The sequence below is a fragment of the Balaenoptera borealis genome, assembly GCF_965194805.1.
Source record: "Balaenoptera borealis genome assembly, chromosome: 2".
NCBI lineage: Eukaryota > Metazoa > Chordata > Mammalia > Artiodactyla > Balaenopteridae > Balaenoptera > Balaenoptera borealis.
Genome location: NC_138867.1, coordinates 42,074,226 through 42,091,096, shown reverse-complemented (window position 1 = coordinate 42,091,096; position 16,871 = coordinate 42,074,226).

Genomic DNA, 16,871 nt, shown 5'->3' with positions numbered 1-16,871 from the left:
AATATCATAGGTTCTGAATTCAGTGGGCCTCATTAATTAGATTATTTTTAATCATTATGAATAAAGAATATACAAAAGTTTTCATAGTCTTTTATAAGCATGATTTGTCCCATTAATGTTTCCCTGAGGCTTTGTGATAACATCTCACTCCTAAGATAAATCCAGTTTGTAGAAATTTGTTTGTTCATTAGCTGATTTATGTCACTGGCTGAGTCATAACAATAGGGCAGTGATCAGTATAGAAGATATCTGAAAATATTTCTTACTCAAACTCATTAAAACTTGCCTAAATTTAAACGCAGCTGAATGGTACCATAACAAATATTTATATAATTCTATCTTCGTTGTCATAGCTGTAGTCACAGGTTCCCATATACCATGTGAAACCTCAGAATTCTCAGTTATAAGCTGCTGTACAACCCATTTGTTAATGATAAGTTCAAAAACATAAATGGAAGAGTACAGAAAGCACAGGACATATGTAGACACAGTGATGGGCCTTGTGTGCTTGTTTTCTTCAAATGTGCACGTCACAATTTTGAGCAGAATCTCAAGATGTTCCACCATTACAACTTTTTTGGTCATAGTATGATTTTCAAAATGGACTTCTTTGAGGAGGAGACATCATGACGTACCACAGAGCCCTCTAGGCCAGAAATTGGGAGACTTCAGTTCTGTTTATGCTGTATTGCTAATGAGGTCTATGTCCTTGGATGAGATATTTAGCCTGTCTAGGCCTTAGTGTCCTCACTTATAGATAAACATATTGAACTAGATCAGATATTTTCATACAAGTCTTCATGGGATGGGGAGGATGAGATGAGCCTAGACAGTGGGACTCCACACATTTTTCAAGCCAGAAACTGTTTTTATCTCCTAAGATTTTTTTAGGAGAAAGGGCTCTCTTGTTTTGTTTACTTAAGTTTTTCAATGACTGAGCTTGATGACTTCAAATGTCATTTTTTAAAAAAGTATTATTTGTAAGTAATCCTATGAGTCTATATTTATATTAATATCACAACTTAACTGATTAGATGATAAATATTCATTTAGGCTAAAATATTATTGTCTAAATTTGACAAGTTACTACATATTTTTGCAGATTCTATTGTGTATCTAGCTCTGTGCTTGATAACATAGTATTTAGGATAAATTAAGAAGGTGGCATTTTTTTTTTCTACATTCAACTATTTGATGCTATGATTTCCCAACTGGAATTTTTTTCCTTGAATACATTGGGATTTCTTGTTCGGAGACCTTTTATTGTTCCTCTCTGTAGCCCATAATTTTGGTGTCACATAGATATGGAGAATATATTTAGTTTTAGGTATATAAGGAACAGTGCAATTTATAAAATTTTTGGAGAGAACAAGTAACCTTGGGTAAATTAATCTCTGGATTTTAGAGATTGTATTTTGTCAATATTATTGCAACTGTTTTAAAAATAATTCAAATTTTGTACTAGGAAGATTTACAGTCTTTAAAAGCTTAAAGAACATTGACAGACTGGTACCTATTTGAAAGATCCACAGTTATCAATGAGCAATAGGCATTACCTTGAAGAAAGTCTGTTTTTAGGTCATATTTATACATATTTCAGTCTCCAAAAAAAGAGAAAAAGGCCAAAAAGCATACAGCAAAATTCAGAAGATATGGAATTATTAAGTGATAGTATGGATAAGACAGAAAGATTCTTTAAAAATAATCATCTACAAAAGAAAGCCCTTCTAATCTTTATTTATGACAAATGGAATTGAAGATGTTACCTCACAGCCTTGATGAAAAGCTAATTTAGCAGAACAACAGTGGATAAAAGGCACAGATATAAGTGGTCAGAGGAAGGTGACAAACTACATTTAGAGGTTCAGAAGGTAGGAAAAAATTGTTAAATTAGAAATGAGAAGATTGATAAAACAACTAGCATTAGGCAGGCTGATGATGTACCTTTCTTTAAAGTAGTGAATATGAGCTCATTGCTGCCTGTCACTCATGGCACCTCACAAATCCATGTTTGTCATCTTTAGTCAATGGGTGGGTTGATGGAAAGAGGAAGGCACCAGGATTAAGTCAATCTTCCACAGAAGACTCTGCTCTATGTATTGAAAGGAGGCATTGAACAGAGCCATCTATCATTAGGCTAGACTTGCGGGAAAGATGAGAAATGAGAAGAAAGCAGATCTGGAGCATAAAATGGGGCCAGTGTTGTGATATTCAGGGATGTCTAAGAGGGACATAGTGGATCATTGCTTTCAGTCTGTTTCACAATTGGTAAAAGTGAAAGCAAAGTACTTAGAATAGGGAATAAAAAGTGCTCATGGATTTAAAAAGGAAGCTGGTAGGGGTTAATTGCAAAGGATGATGCTAAACAGAGAAAACTGAGAAAAGAGATTAAAGAAGGTGAGACAAAAAGGGAACTTGGAAATTTTCTTTTAGAACATTCAACTCATCAAACGGTCATAAATTTGGGTCTCTTAATATGTTCTGTCTGGTGACCTTTATTGAGTTTATTTTATTACAGCTTTTTTGCTGGTTATTACATCTACCTCAGCAAATGAAGGCTGAGAAGTGTTCCACATGAAATATTCATTGGGTTTTATAGCCTTAATCTTAAAAGTAAAAGCTGAAGTAAAAAGCTGGAATAAAAAGAGTTTTAGTGTCTATTTTATATATCTAAAAGCATGGGGAGGGGATAAAATGGGATTCATCACAGGGAGGAGAAAGCTAACAGGGAGGAACTATACAGAAAGATCTTGAGAGCAAAGACCACTTTTAAAGCGGAAGTCTGAGGATATGGGAAAAAAATGAAAGAGACAAAAGAATCTGAAGAATCAAAAACTGTTAAGGCAAAGCCAAGATGTGACTTTAGCAGTCCAGCGTGGGAAACTGCTGCTAAAGGAAATGGACAGTTTCAAAGACATTTGTCTGAATGGGGGAGAGTAGCCCCTTGGCTTCATCTCACAGCATGGAAGTTATAAAAGAATCTAGCAAAGAAGCCATCTAAAAGGGACAGAGTTCATTTTAATTAGCAAGATAATTATAGCAGAGAAGATGCTGTTCATTGAGCACATAGTCTGTACCGGTCACTTTACATTAGTTATTTGGTTTAGTTCTCACAAACAGACATTATTATCACTATTTTACAAAAAGGGAAACCAAGACTTAAGAGTTAAGCAACTCACCCAAGGTCATAACACAGAAAAACTGAGATGTGAGCCAAGATCTTTAGAGCTCAGACCTTTTCACAACATTATATTGCTTCCCATCTAACTGCCCATAGAATCTTCCATAGTCCAAAATGGAAAGCAAATAGCAGTGGCTACCCCTACCCTACACCACACCTCCTGATGCCACTGTTGAATTAGAAGCAAATGAATGCTCCAGATAAAGGCACTCTAAATGGGTTAAATAAAATGCAATAAGGAAACTACAGCCTATTACCTATCTGTTCAAGAAGAAAAAAAAAAAAGAAAATGCAAGGACAAGAGAGATCCTTTTTCTATTTTTAGTTTTATAAGGAACCTCCATACTGTTTTCCATAGTGGTTGCTAAGGACAAGTAGGCTCTGACACAAAGGATACCCTAAAGCGGTGGTTCTTAATATTGTCAACCTTGGCTTCATAATGGAATAACTGAGGAGCTTTAAAAAGATCTTCATGTCTTTGTCCCACCCTAGAGATTCTGAATTTATTGGTCTGGGGTCTTTGGAATTTTTCTCATGAGATTTTTAATTGGAACTCCCCAGGTGGTTTTAATATGTGGCAAAGTTCAAGAACATTTGCTCTACAAGTTGAGTTTAATAACAAGGATCATTCTTTCCAGACTCCAAACAAACAGAATTCATCTTTGCATTGCCCTGTTAGTCTACGGTCTTATGAATAATAGATGCTTAATAAATGTTTGGAGAATTAACCTGATGAGCAGCAAAAAAATGAAATATGTACATCTCTGGTCCTCTATACTCTCGGTACCCTGTAATGCCTCTAAATCTATATTTTTCCCAGAAGTGTTTTATGTTTCTTTCAAACAAGCCTCAGAAGAATTGCATCAGGAAATTTCTGAGTCAAGGCATATTTGTTATCTCTCATCTGTTGCCAGCGTTCTTTTGTGTAGAAACCCCATGCTATAAACACGATGGGAATCCCCAGACTCTTCTATGCTTCTCTTGGCAAAGCATCGCACCTCAGTCAATCTTGATTCCTTCAGGGAAGCTGACCTCTGGCGGCCAGAGAGGCAGCATACCATCATAGTTAAGAGCATGGAATCAAGACTTCCTGAGTTCAAACCTATGGCCTGCTTGCTCTTTACTGCCTCTGAAACCTCAGGAAAGTTACTTAGCCTGTGTGTCTCTCAGTTTCCCCATCTATACTGTAATATGAGGATGTAATCATACCTACCACACAGGGATCTGGTGAGGCTTAGATGACTCTGTGTATGTGAGATATTAGAACAGTGCCATGTTACATGGAAAGTGCCATGTAATTGTGTACTATTTTTATGGAGAGAATATTTTATTAAAATGAGTTTATAATGTTGTCTATAAGCTTTCATCAGTACTTTAGAAGAGGAAGAGTTTTAACAAATGTTAATCTAACAGAATTTACAGGAATATGCTAAAGAGGATTTTCAGGTGTTGCTGAGAAAAGGTGTGAGATGGGCAATGGACATGATTTGGTTTTACCATTTGGTCTTTACCTTATCTATTTTACACTGAGGCCAACCTCACTGGACACAGTATATGGCCAAGATCCATGTGGATTAAATGCACAATCAGTTACTCTGAAGCCAGTAGTAATACAAAAGGCTGGACATATCCATCCTTTGGTCCCTCATTTTTGTTTTGTTTTGTTTTGCTGTCCTTTTGCTTCCAAATAGAAATAAGGCAGCAAGGGCAGTAGATGCAGCTCGTGGAGAGAAGTTGGTTGATTGTGCAATGATTTTGAAGAATCCTACATCCCATCCCCACTTCATCAGGCAAGAGGATGAGAGTTGGGATGGAACCTTTCAAAGTAGGAAGGATGGGGACTGACATGTATGTAAAGGCGTGTAAGGGAGTGAAATCTGTGATTCAGGAAAGCATCCAGGTTAGACTTCATAAAGGCTTATCTGACTTGGTGAAGAAGATGATAAAAGTCAGGTTGCCGAAAGAGAGTGTAAAAGGATAGGAATCATTTATATTAAATAGTTGTAAGTGGTATTAAACATTAAAGGTGTACATAAACCTTAATCCGAGTAGCAAGTTACCTCTAATTGGGATCCCCTAATAGAAATCAGGATGAAACTCCTTGTAAAGTTAATTTCCCTACTTTGGCTGGACTCCCAAAGAGGTAACAGATCAAATGTCAGAATCTGAGAGTTGAAGATGGTTTATTTTGGGTTTCCAGCTGTGATTTTTCTGGATTTCAAAATGACTGCCTTGATATTTATTTTTTCTCTTGGGAAAGAAGGGAAAAAATCCTTTACTGCATTCCCACTGTCTAGGATATTAGCTGTTACAATTCCTATTGGCTGACCTCATGAAAGAGGACATTGCATTTGACCAGCTCAGCTTTTCTTCCCCCTTTCTCTCACTGTAGATGTTACTGTACAACACACACTGCATATTGGCTTAGTCTTTGAGAAGCATTGTAACATGACCTGCAGAAAGAGACAAGTAACTGTATACTATTTCCTTCCAAGTTCCAATTGGCACAGATAAAATTCCCATGAGTTACAAAATTACAATTATAGTCTGTGACTTTCTGGAAAATTCCTCATTGGGGTTTGGCTTAAAAAATTAATCTGATCTTTTACCAAAAAAAGTAGAAATAGCTTAACATTCTACTTTTCATGCAGTTAATCTATCGATTAGTTTATAAAACCCCCCAAAAATCTAAGAAAATTAGCCATTGTAGTTTGTATTCATCAGTGATAAATTCATGCTTGGAATTGCTTAGAACATGATTAAGCATTTACGAAAGGAAACCAAAGGTTTTTCTTTGATAAAAGGAAAAAAGAAACTTCTCTCCACTTCTAACTAATTTAAAATCAGGAATAGTTTTCCTATGTTTGTTTTTGTAGACCACATGTGTGATTCAGCTGAATTCTTCTGGATGTAAAAAAAGCTCTGACAAAAACGGACAACATGTTAATACTTTGGGTTGTTTCTGTGTGTCTCAATTTCCTAAATCAGGAATACAGAGGGACTACATAGGTTTGAGATGGTTTGAAATAAATTAACCAGGGCACTAATGTGAAATTAGTACGTTTTAAAAAAAAGGAGAAATAGATCTACAAAATAGCATAGAATCCTTGACTGATAAGCAACTTAGAAAATTTATTTAGTGCTTACTATTCGCAAGCATCATCTATATGTAACTGGAGTGGAAATTGCAAGGTCGACAGCATTTAACTTCATGACCCGAGCCCCTGTAGATGACCTTGGTGTTTATTCATGGTTCACTGAAAATAGCAGAGTAAAGAAATTCTAAGCAGTAGGAGAGGTGCAAACCCCAAGCTGAAAGAAATTATTCACTTACACAAAGGCAAGAGGCTTCGAAAATCCTTCCAGCCCATTGCTAGGGAAGGAAGGGTTTAGTCACAGGTGATTTATAAATGCTATTGCATTGGGGAGAGCCCTCAGTTCTGAAGATTCTGGCTTTACACAAATGTCTGTCGTCACGCTTTGTAGTTTAGAAAGTCTGTGTTTTAGCAGAAGTTTTGAAAGACTGCACAGAAGAATACCACAGAGTCCTTCCTCTGAAGAGTTTTTGCACCCATAGGTTATAGATGGCCTCTTCAGTCCTGGGCCATGGCATTAGCTGTGGCTTCGCAGAAGTTTAGGCCCTCAGCACCTTTTTGTCTGAATTCTGAGCCTTTTAATTATTTTCTTCTGTCCTAACACTGTCCAGGCAGCTCCAGCTGAGCAGAGTGATAAAGACTTAAGCATAGTCTGTATAAGGAAGTTTGTAGTAGCAGACCAGGCCAGTAAGAGCCCAGAGAATCTCGTTCCTACCTCTTCCAGAAGAAATCTAAAAAGATTTCTAAGTCTAGACTCTCCACTTATAAATAGGAAACTCACACTGGGAATTCCCTGGAGACAAACCAGGGATGCATTTGTTGGCCAAAATAGAGGCACATGGTGATTGCCTTGCAACACCTCGAAAACAGTCAAAGTTAATCCCAAGGAAAAGAGCACTTGCTAGTCTTGTAAAGTCCTTTCTGGCCCACATAGGTGTCCCCAGTGTGATCAAGAAACTCTGTGGATGTGATCACTTCCCCAGAGAAAACAGCTTCTTCACTGAAACTGAACATTACAACTCAGGTTCTTGGGAATAGCAGTTCTCCTAAAGTCAAGTTGAAAAATTCAAGTCTTCTCAACAGAAATTTCACAGAGTGTGCTCCTCTTCCCTGGGAAGAATTTTTGAAAAAGGAAAGGACATTTTTGGTTGTTATAGTGATAGGAGGTGTGGTACATTAAAGATAGACACAGATTCTTTGCTACTCTGTCCATTGAAAGGTGAGGTCTGTTTCCTCCCCCTGGAATCTGGGTGGGCTTTGTTTTTTTCTGTTGTTTTTTAAAAATTTTTGGCTGCAGTCCACAGTATGTGGGATCTTAATTCCCCAACCAGGGATCGAACCCACATCCCCCCGCATTGGAAGGCGGAGTCTTAACCACTGGACCACCAGGGACGTCCCTGGGTGGGCTTTGTAAGTGTTTGCCAGAAGAGCAGGTGTGCCTGTCTCTGGGGCCTGGACTTAGGAGACTAGTGGCTTTGCCTTTTTCTCTCTCAAGAGTATTTACTTGTGGAGCCCTCCTCCAGCAAACAAGAAGTCTGCCTAAACTTCATGAGAGACCAGGTGAGAAGACTCAGAATGTATGGAGAAGAGGTGCCCACATAAGCTCAGCATCCTAGCCGTCCTGGCTAAGGCTATATGCAAGATTTGCGGGTAGTGACTGTCTCAATCACATGCCTCTAGGGTGAGGCAGTGAGTAGAAGCTGTACGGGCCTCAAGGAGGCTGTTAGTTAAAGTTGGAAGGGCCTTTAGGAGACTGTTGATGAGGCTTAAAGGAAATGAAAAAACCGTTACCAGAGGCTAGAGAAACAGTCTGTTGTTATGTAGTGGCAGGAAGTTTAGTGAAGCTGTTGCCTGCATTCATGTGGAAAATAGAAAACGTATCAAATAAACTGGTGTATCAGATAAAGTTTTTAAGTGGAATCTCAAAAACATCAACTTGTGTATTTTAGCTGCATATGATAAAATAGGAAAAAGAGAAAGCTAAGCTAAGCTAAATAGAACTGGTCACATTTTGAGCAAAATTTAGAGAAAATATAAAGAATTAAGGATTTGCTGAGTTAAAACAAGCATGTTTTAATGGTTTTTTTTTTTGTTTTTTTAATTTTTGGCTGTGTTGGGTCTTCGTTTCTGTGCGAGGGCTTTCTCTAGTTGCGGCAAGCGGGGGCCACTCTTCATCGCGGTGTGCGGGCCTCTCACTATCGTGGCCTCTCTTGTTGTGGAGCACAGGCTCCAGACGCGCAGGCTCAGTAGTTGTGGCTCACGGGCCCAGTAGCTCCGCGGCATGTGGGATCTTCCCAGACCAGGGTTCGAACCCGTGTCCCCTGCGTTGGCAGGCAGATTCTCAACCACTGCGCCACCAGGGAAGCCCCTAATGGGATGTTTTTAATCCAAGTTTCTCTAAGCAAAATCAAATAAATTCCTTTAAGGCAAGAATCAAATTAAGATGTAAGTGGCTATAAGACCATTTGTTAAGGCCTCAGAAAGGTTTAAGGCAGGACCTCATACACCTTCTACTTATTTTAAAGGCATACATTTTAGACCTTCTCAACTATACGATAGTATGTTTGAGAATATTAAGTGCATTATCCCACAGTGATTTCTTAGGAATAGGTATAAAAAGACTTGTCTTGGAAAGAAATGTGGGTGTGACTTTTGTTGAATGGAGTTGATTATAAACTGATATATAAAAAACCCACAATGTTTTAAAAGAAATAGCATCAGCTTGGACTGAAGGAACAGAACAATGCAAAATAGAAAGAGGTCTTTAGACCTCAAGCCTAGCTGGAAACATGGGTTACCTGGCTGCAGACATAAGTTAATTTTTTTATGGAAAAGGAAGGATGACTGAAATAAAGAACTCAAAAAACTGGAGCAAGAGCTGCAGACCGTCTTTATCTGCAGGCAGGGCTGGGCACTAATCATGGAACAGTGTCTTACTTTCCTTGGGCTACCGTAACAGAATATCATAAACTGGGTGGCTTAAACAACAAAGATTTCTCACAGTTCTAGAGCCTGGCAAGTCGAAGATTAAGGTACAGGCAGATTGAGTTCCTGGTGAGAGGCCTCTTCCTGGCTGGCAGATGGCTGTCTTCTTGCTGTAACTTCACATGACACAGAGAGAGAGAGAGAAAATTCTATCACATCTAATCCCATGATGAGGGCTCCTGCCTCATGGCCTAATTATTTCCCAAGGGCCCCATCTCCAAATTTCATTGCTTTGGCGGTTAGGGCTTCAACATATGAATTTGGGGGCGGGGGACACAATTCAATCTTTAGTAAACTGGCAGCATATGACCAATTGATTTCAGAATTTCTGTGGACCAAAATCTGCTGTGTGCCTCCCATTATCTTCTGTTTGAATGGTAGTATCTGCTGAAGTTATCTTATCTCTGTCCCAACATTGTATGGTGGATGTGTGAGGGGCAGATAGAGAAGAATGGCACTTGAGGAGCTGTACCTGGGATACTCTATCTGAGGAAACTTTTCTGCACCTGGAACTGGTGGAGGTGACAAGATCTTAGGCCTTGAGCAATGTCTTTGACTCCATGAATAATAGAATACAATGGAAGTGCCAGTTTCTGGCTCAGGATGTAAAAGATTGATAGCTTCCATATTCCTACTCTTAGAATGCTTGTGCTTGGAACTCTGAACTACCATGCAAGAAGGTGAACTACCTTGGCATTTAGTGCGTGGGTACCAGGAATGCTATACCTCCTGCAACAATGGGACAGTCACGCCTAACTAAAAATGGTTACACATGTCTTTCAAATGTTCTGTAAGGCATTCATATATGTAAAAAGACCATTTAAAATTTCTTAAATTGTGGTTTTTAAACGTTCAGCCTCCAGACCAACAGCACCATCATCATCTGAGAAATTGTTTTAAATGCAGATTTTGGGGCTCCTCTCCAGACCTACTGAATCAAAAACTCATGGGTGAGACCAAGAAATCCGTGATTTATTGAGCCTTCTGTTGCACATTAATGCTGAGAACCACTGATGTAAGCTTAGAGCTGAAAGTTTATAGTATACACCTAATTTCCTGAGGATGCCAATGCTGTATAAGTTGAGGGAAGATTGTCCAGTACCTTGCTGAGGTCTTTATCAAGAGATGTTAATCATTTTAGAAAATCACAGTGTTTATGGTGTTAGGCTGTATTATGTAACACACGTATATTGGTCTCCTTTTGTATCCACCTATTTGATAGCTTGATAGGCTTAAGTAACTGAATATTTTATTATAATTTCAAATATAATAGTGCCTGAACATTTACATATTTAAATATATATTGTTTTATTTTAAATTACTTTTATTTCTTCTTCAGTTTATAGTTAGGTATACATTGATTTTTTCTCTTATAAATTTATTTATTTTATTTTATTTATTTTTGGGTGCATTGGGTCTTAGTTGCTGCAAGCGGGCTTTCTCTAGTTGTGGCGAGCAGGGGCTACTCTTCGTTGCGGTGAGCGAGCTTCTCACTGCGGTGACTTCTCTTATTGTGGAGCACGGGCTGTAGCTGCGCAGGCTTCAGTAGTTGTGGCGCATGAGCTTAGTTGCTCCGTGGCTTGTGGGATCTTCCCAGACCAGGGCTCGAACCCATGTCCCCTGCATCGGCAGACGGGTTCTTAACCACTGTGCCACCAGGGAAGCCCTGCATTGATTTTTAAAAACTGCATGAAGTCGTGCTGTGTTATTTAATGATTTTATTTTAGGATAGTATATTATACAGTTGTTTGTTTAGAAGATGGTAGAGTATTAAGTATAGTGAGATTGAGAATTGCTGTTGTAGGAGATTCATGACAACCCATAAAGTTAGTGTAGGGAATATTGGAGATACCCTAGATCACCACATTGACCTCAGAATATATCTGGGTCCCAGATTTCTGATGATATCCCTTGTACCAGAAGAGCTGATAGAGAAGCATTTGAATCTAGAAAAGGACATTAATACCTTACAAACTGAGCCACCACCCGTAACTTAAAAGGAAAAAAAAAAAAGGATTGTCATATTCATTCAGATTTTTAAAACAAAAGAAACAGAACCTACAAATTAGTGGAAGCTCCCTTTTTTTCTTTGAAATCCTCTTTTCCTCTTTCTTGCTTTCTTTCTCCAGAGGAAAGTATTATCATAAATTAGGTGTGTAGTCAACCCAAGTGGTTATACTTTATTATATATATATATATATATATATATCATTCATAAACAATAGTTTCATGTGATTTTCATATTTACTTAAATAATACCATGCTCTAGATAACATTCTCCAATTTGCTCTTTCCATTCTATTATGTTATGAAGATTTACTCATGATATTTACAGATTTACTCCATTTATTCAAACATCTGTGCATTATTTCATTCTACCAATCTACCACAGTTTTTCAAATCTTCACCTTTTAAAGGATAAATATCCTTAATACACATATACACAGACACAAACACAGACACACACACACACACACACACACCTTAGTAAATATGTAAAAGATGCATTTGTGTGTATATATGTGGGTGTGTCTGTGTGTTCCATTTCAGGAGTAGTCTTCTACATATTTTTGTACTTTATTAGTCTTTTCAAAGACCAGCTATTGTTTCATAATCATTATTTTTCTTTTTGTTTGGCTGCTTTTTTATATTATTAATTTCTACTCTCATCTTTATTATTATCTTTCTCCTCATTTTATTTATTCTGTTTTCTTTTTCTATCTTTTTTATTTATTTAAAGTTTTACTTTTTCAAAAAGGCATTCAAGGAAATAACATTCTAGTTACCACATTAGTTCCATCACACAAGTTTCAAAATGTTATTTCTATTGTCATTCAGTTTAAATGTTTCATAATTTTTATTGTGGTTTTTCTCTCCAATCCATTTTTTAGGAGTATGGATTGCATATTGGGCAGAGAACATTAATATAATACTGATTCTTCAGGACTTGTTGAATAGAGCGTCAACCATGAATAGATTATGGGTATGTCAATGAGTTGATTTCTTCAGCTCTTGGCACAGACAGGTGGGGCTTGGAATGGACAGAGCTAGTTAGTGCAACCAAAAGCAGTCTCAAGGTAGCCCCAGAATTGAGGAGCACAGATTTTATGGTCTAGTACATGGGTAATTTCTATAACTGTTTCATAGTCACTTGATAACAACGTGTATTTTCTGTAGAAACTAAGATTAAGTTTGTTGTACAAATTCTTTCCATATTTACTATTTTTTCTAATTTATCAATTAGTTTCTCAGAGAACTGTATTAAAAGATCCCACCATTATTATGAGCCTCTCCATCTTGCTTGTACTTATGTCATTTTTTGCTTTACATATTTTAGGATGATGTAGAAGGCTTACAAGTTAATGATTGTTTAATCTCCTTGGTGGATTGTTCCTTTTAGTTTTATGAGATGCCCCTCTGTCATTATTTAATGACTTTTATCTTAAATTCCTTTTTATTTGTTATTGATATTTCTATACCAACATTCTTTTGGTAAATATTTGTTCAGTCTATACTTTCACCCATTTGTTTTCAATTTACTTGTATATTGTTGCTTTTAATGTGTCATTTATTATCCAAGCCAGAACTTTAGAGAGTAAAAGGGATGCTATTAATAATTAAGCTAGGACAATAGGTGAATCCAGCATGGTCCTGAGCAAACTGGGACATGTGAACTTACATATAAACAGAATATAACTGGATTTTATTTATAGTCAAATCTGATATTCTATCTTTGAGGGTAGATTTAATTCATTCACATTCTTTGTAATTACTGCCATATTTGAATAGTTATTACAATTTAATTTGTATTTTCAATATAATTTATTTAACTGTATAATTATTTTCCTCTCTTCCATTTTTTTTTCTGATTTTACTCCTTTCTTGCTTTTTTATTTTGACAGAATTTCTCTCTTTTGTCTTGTTTTCTGGTTCAGAAGGTATACATTTCACCTGACTTTTAAAATAATGATTTATCTTAAATTTTAACTTGTATATTAACAGAAAGATGTTTAGTGTTGTTCGACATCTTTATGCCCCCTTCCTACAGAATACCTATATAATGCAAGGATCTTAGAAAAATTAACTCTGATTTACCCCATGTTACTGTTGTCTGGCATTTTAATTCCAACTTATTTTTAACATTGCCCCTCAATTTCATCGTTAACATATTTTATAGCCAATACTTATTTTTATACTTACCAACAAGCTTAAGAATGTCTTTATTTCCTGTGTTCTTTTTTTGTGGTTTCAATTTCTTTCTTGTTGAATCACCTCTTTTAGTATATCTTTTAACAAAGGCTTACCAAATCATAAACTCCTTATCTATGTATATTTGAAAATGTCTGGACTTTATTTTATAAAGTAAACACTATAATTTTTAATCTTCATTTCATAAATGAACTGAGTCACTGATTGGATAAATACATTTCTCAGACTGGAAAATTCTTAAGAGCTACCAACAGTGAATACCAGAGGTAATGGAACAATATACATTGAGGGGAAAATAACTGCTTCTCTAAAATTCTACCCTTAGCTGACATCCAGTGACACAAAATATATTGTCTAATTATCTTGTTTTCTTTGATAATGTATCTCTTCTTTTCGGTAAGTTTAAAGATTTTTATTTGATATTCTGCAGATACATTTTGGTGGGTCTGTATTTGTTTTTCTTATCCTGCTGGTAACTTGGTGGGCTCCTTTAAATTGAGATCACATTCTTCTACATGTCTGTGAACAATGAGAGCCCTTCTCTAATTCTATTTTCTCCTTCAGTAACTCCTCCTACTGGGCCACTATACTCCTCCTACTGGGCCACTGGACCTTCCCATTCCATCCTGTGTGTCTCTATATTTATCTTTGTCAATTTGTATTGAATTCCAAGAGATGTCCTTGGATCAGTCTTTCAACTTATTCATTTATGTTTTCCTTGTGTCTGTTATTGTGTACTACTCACTCACTGATTGTTTTCCTTTTAATTTTATAAATATGTACAGGCAAGGGTTAACTCTTCTGGTGTGAGTTGCTCAAACCTTCCACATTCCCAAGAAAGGCCTGTTTTCAGAACTAGCTCTTGGACAGCTCCTGGAAGTTGAGCTCTTTGAGTCCTTGGAATATTCTTTTTTTTTTCTTTTAGGTAAGAAGTGGATTTATTTAGAGAGGCACACAATCCACAGACAGAGTGGACCGCCTCAGAAGGTGAGAAAGGCCAGAATATTCTTTCTGATAAGAGCCTTTTTGTGTGCCTGAGGCCAACACAGTACCAATTTAATCAGATAGTTTATGCTAATGAATGTGATTTATGGTAAACCTGTTTTTGCTCTGTGGGGCTAGAGTCTGAGAAGCTAAGTCCTGTAGCATGCTTACTGTAGTGCTGCATGCCTATGTGACTGACTGCCAATAAAAACCCTGAACACAAGGCTCAGGTGAGCTTCCCTGGGTGACAACAGTTCACGTGTGTCATCACACATCATTGTTGGTATAATTAAGTGCATCTGTGTGACTCTGCTGGGAGAGGACACATGGAGGCTTGAGTCTAGTTTCTCCTGGACTTCACCCCCAGTGCCTTTTCCTTTAATTTGCATCCTTTTGCTGTAACAAACTGTAACTATGAATATAAAAGCTTTCTGAGTCCTGTGAATCCTCCAAGTGAAACATGGAGCCTGAGAGTGGTCTTGGGAATCCTGACACACAAAATATACAGTTGACACTTGAACAACATGGGACTGGGGGGGATGACCCTCTGAGCAGTTGAAAATCCACATATAACTTATAATCAACCCTCTCTATCCCTAGTTCTGTATCCAGGGTTCTGCATATGTGGTACACTCACATAACTGCAGATACCATTGAAAAAAATCCTCATCTAAGCAGATTGCCCAGTTCAAATCCATCTTGTTCAAGAGTCAACTGTATTTCTCTTTCCAAATATTCCATTTTAGTAATTTTCAAATAGTCTCTTTTTTCACATTCTTCTATTAGTATGGAGGAACCTTATTGTTTTTATTCCTTTATTTTCCAGAATATTTTAAACTTACTTATTTGAAGCTTCTTTCTGATTTTTAAAAGTACTTTTTGTCTTTTGGGGGCAAAATTTCCCTCTTGTTCAGGTGCTTTGTGTCCACCTAGAGGGATGGGATAAGGAGGGTGGGAGGGAGATGCAAGAGGGAGGAGATATGGAGATATATGTATATGTATAGCTGATTCACTTTGTTATACAGCAGAAACTAACACACCATTGTGAAACAATTATACTCCAATAAAGATGTTAAAAAATAAATAAATAAAGATAAATAAATCCTTAAAAAAAAATTTCCTTCTTCTTGAGCCTACTGATGCTCCCCCATGTTTGCCTAGAATGCAGGCATTTAACAGTTAGCTACATCTTCAGCTCCAGTTGATTCCATGGGTACTGGTACCCAGGTCTGTAGAAATATTTCTAAGGGGTAGATTTAAACTTATCTACATTATATCCCCATGAGTTTCTCTGATTGTGGGCCAGTTTTTATAATAAATTTTCTGCTTGGTGTGAATTAGATTTTAAACTCACATAGAGAATAAGACTGGGGTTCTGATAGCTTTTTGTTAAAATCTTTCCCCCTCTTTACTGCTCTGGGTTTCAGCAGGCATTCTCACTGCTTTTCCAGGCTAGTGTATAATATTTAAAGTTTAACTAATCTTTGTTTCATGGGTTTAATGAAAGTTGGGAAAGGGTGTATAAAATTTTGTCACTTCCTTCTATGTTTAATCATACTGTTTTAGTGTTTAATGTACTGAAGTAACTCTGCTGTAAGCCACTTTATCCTATGTTCAGCTGTCTTGAATCATAAGGACATTTACTTGTCTGATATATTTTTTGAAACGAATGTTTATGATTCATTTCAAATTTTCCTATATTAATTGAATGGCATCTTGTTTTAGTGCCAACTTTCCTCCCTTTTTCTTTTGTGTTGAAAGCTGTTATACATACATAAGTTTCATATATATATGTGTGTGTGTATTGTTATGCATACATAGGCGCTATCTGTTGGTGTATAGAGTCAGGAGAGCCAAAGTTATCAAGAGGACACAAATATACTATTTTTTGTTGGGACCACTCCTGGAATGTCATTTTGTCTATCTTAGTTTCTTCTGAATCCAGTCCCAAATCTTATTTTCATAAGAATTCTTTATTCATAACTCAGAAATATAAAGAGAACACTGTTTACTAGCTTCCAAAGAATCTGTATGCCTAATCCCTCAAGAATGTGAATAGTTAATTATAAATATGGTTGGAGATCAGAAGTATGTATGTGATAGAGCTATTTAAAAAGGGAAAGAATATTAGTTAAAGAAAAGAATGAAGAAATTGATGAAATGTTAATAAATTCTTTACATCAGTTACCATGGAGGATGGTGGGTCGGCAGAAATCCAGTAGATTTCCTGGGAAAGGATATCAGAAGTTCTTACACAGCAAGTGAGCAAGATTAAAAAGGAAGTCATGTCTGAACATTGCAAAAACTGTAAGGAATGGCATGGTTTCAGAGCTTTAATTGAAGTGATTAACTATATAGGCAAATGTTTAGAGATAAATCTGTAATTTCATGAAAAAGAAAAATATAGCTCAAAAGGA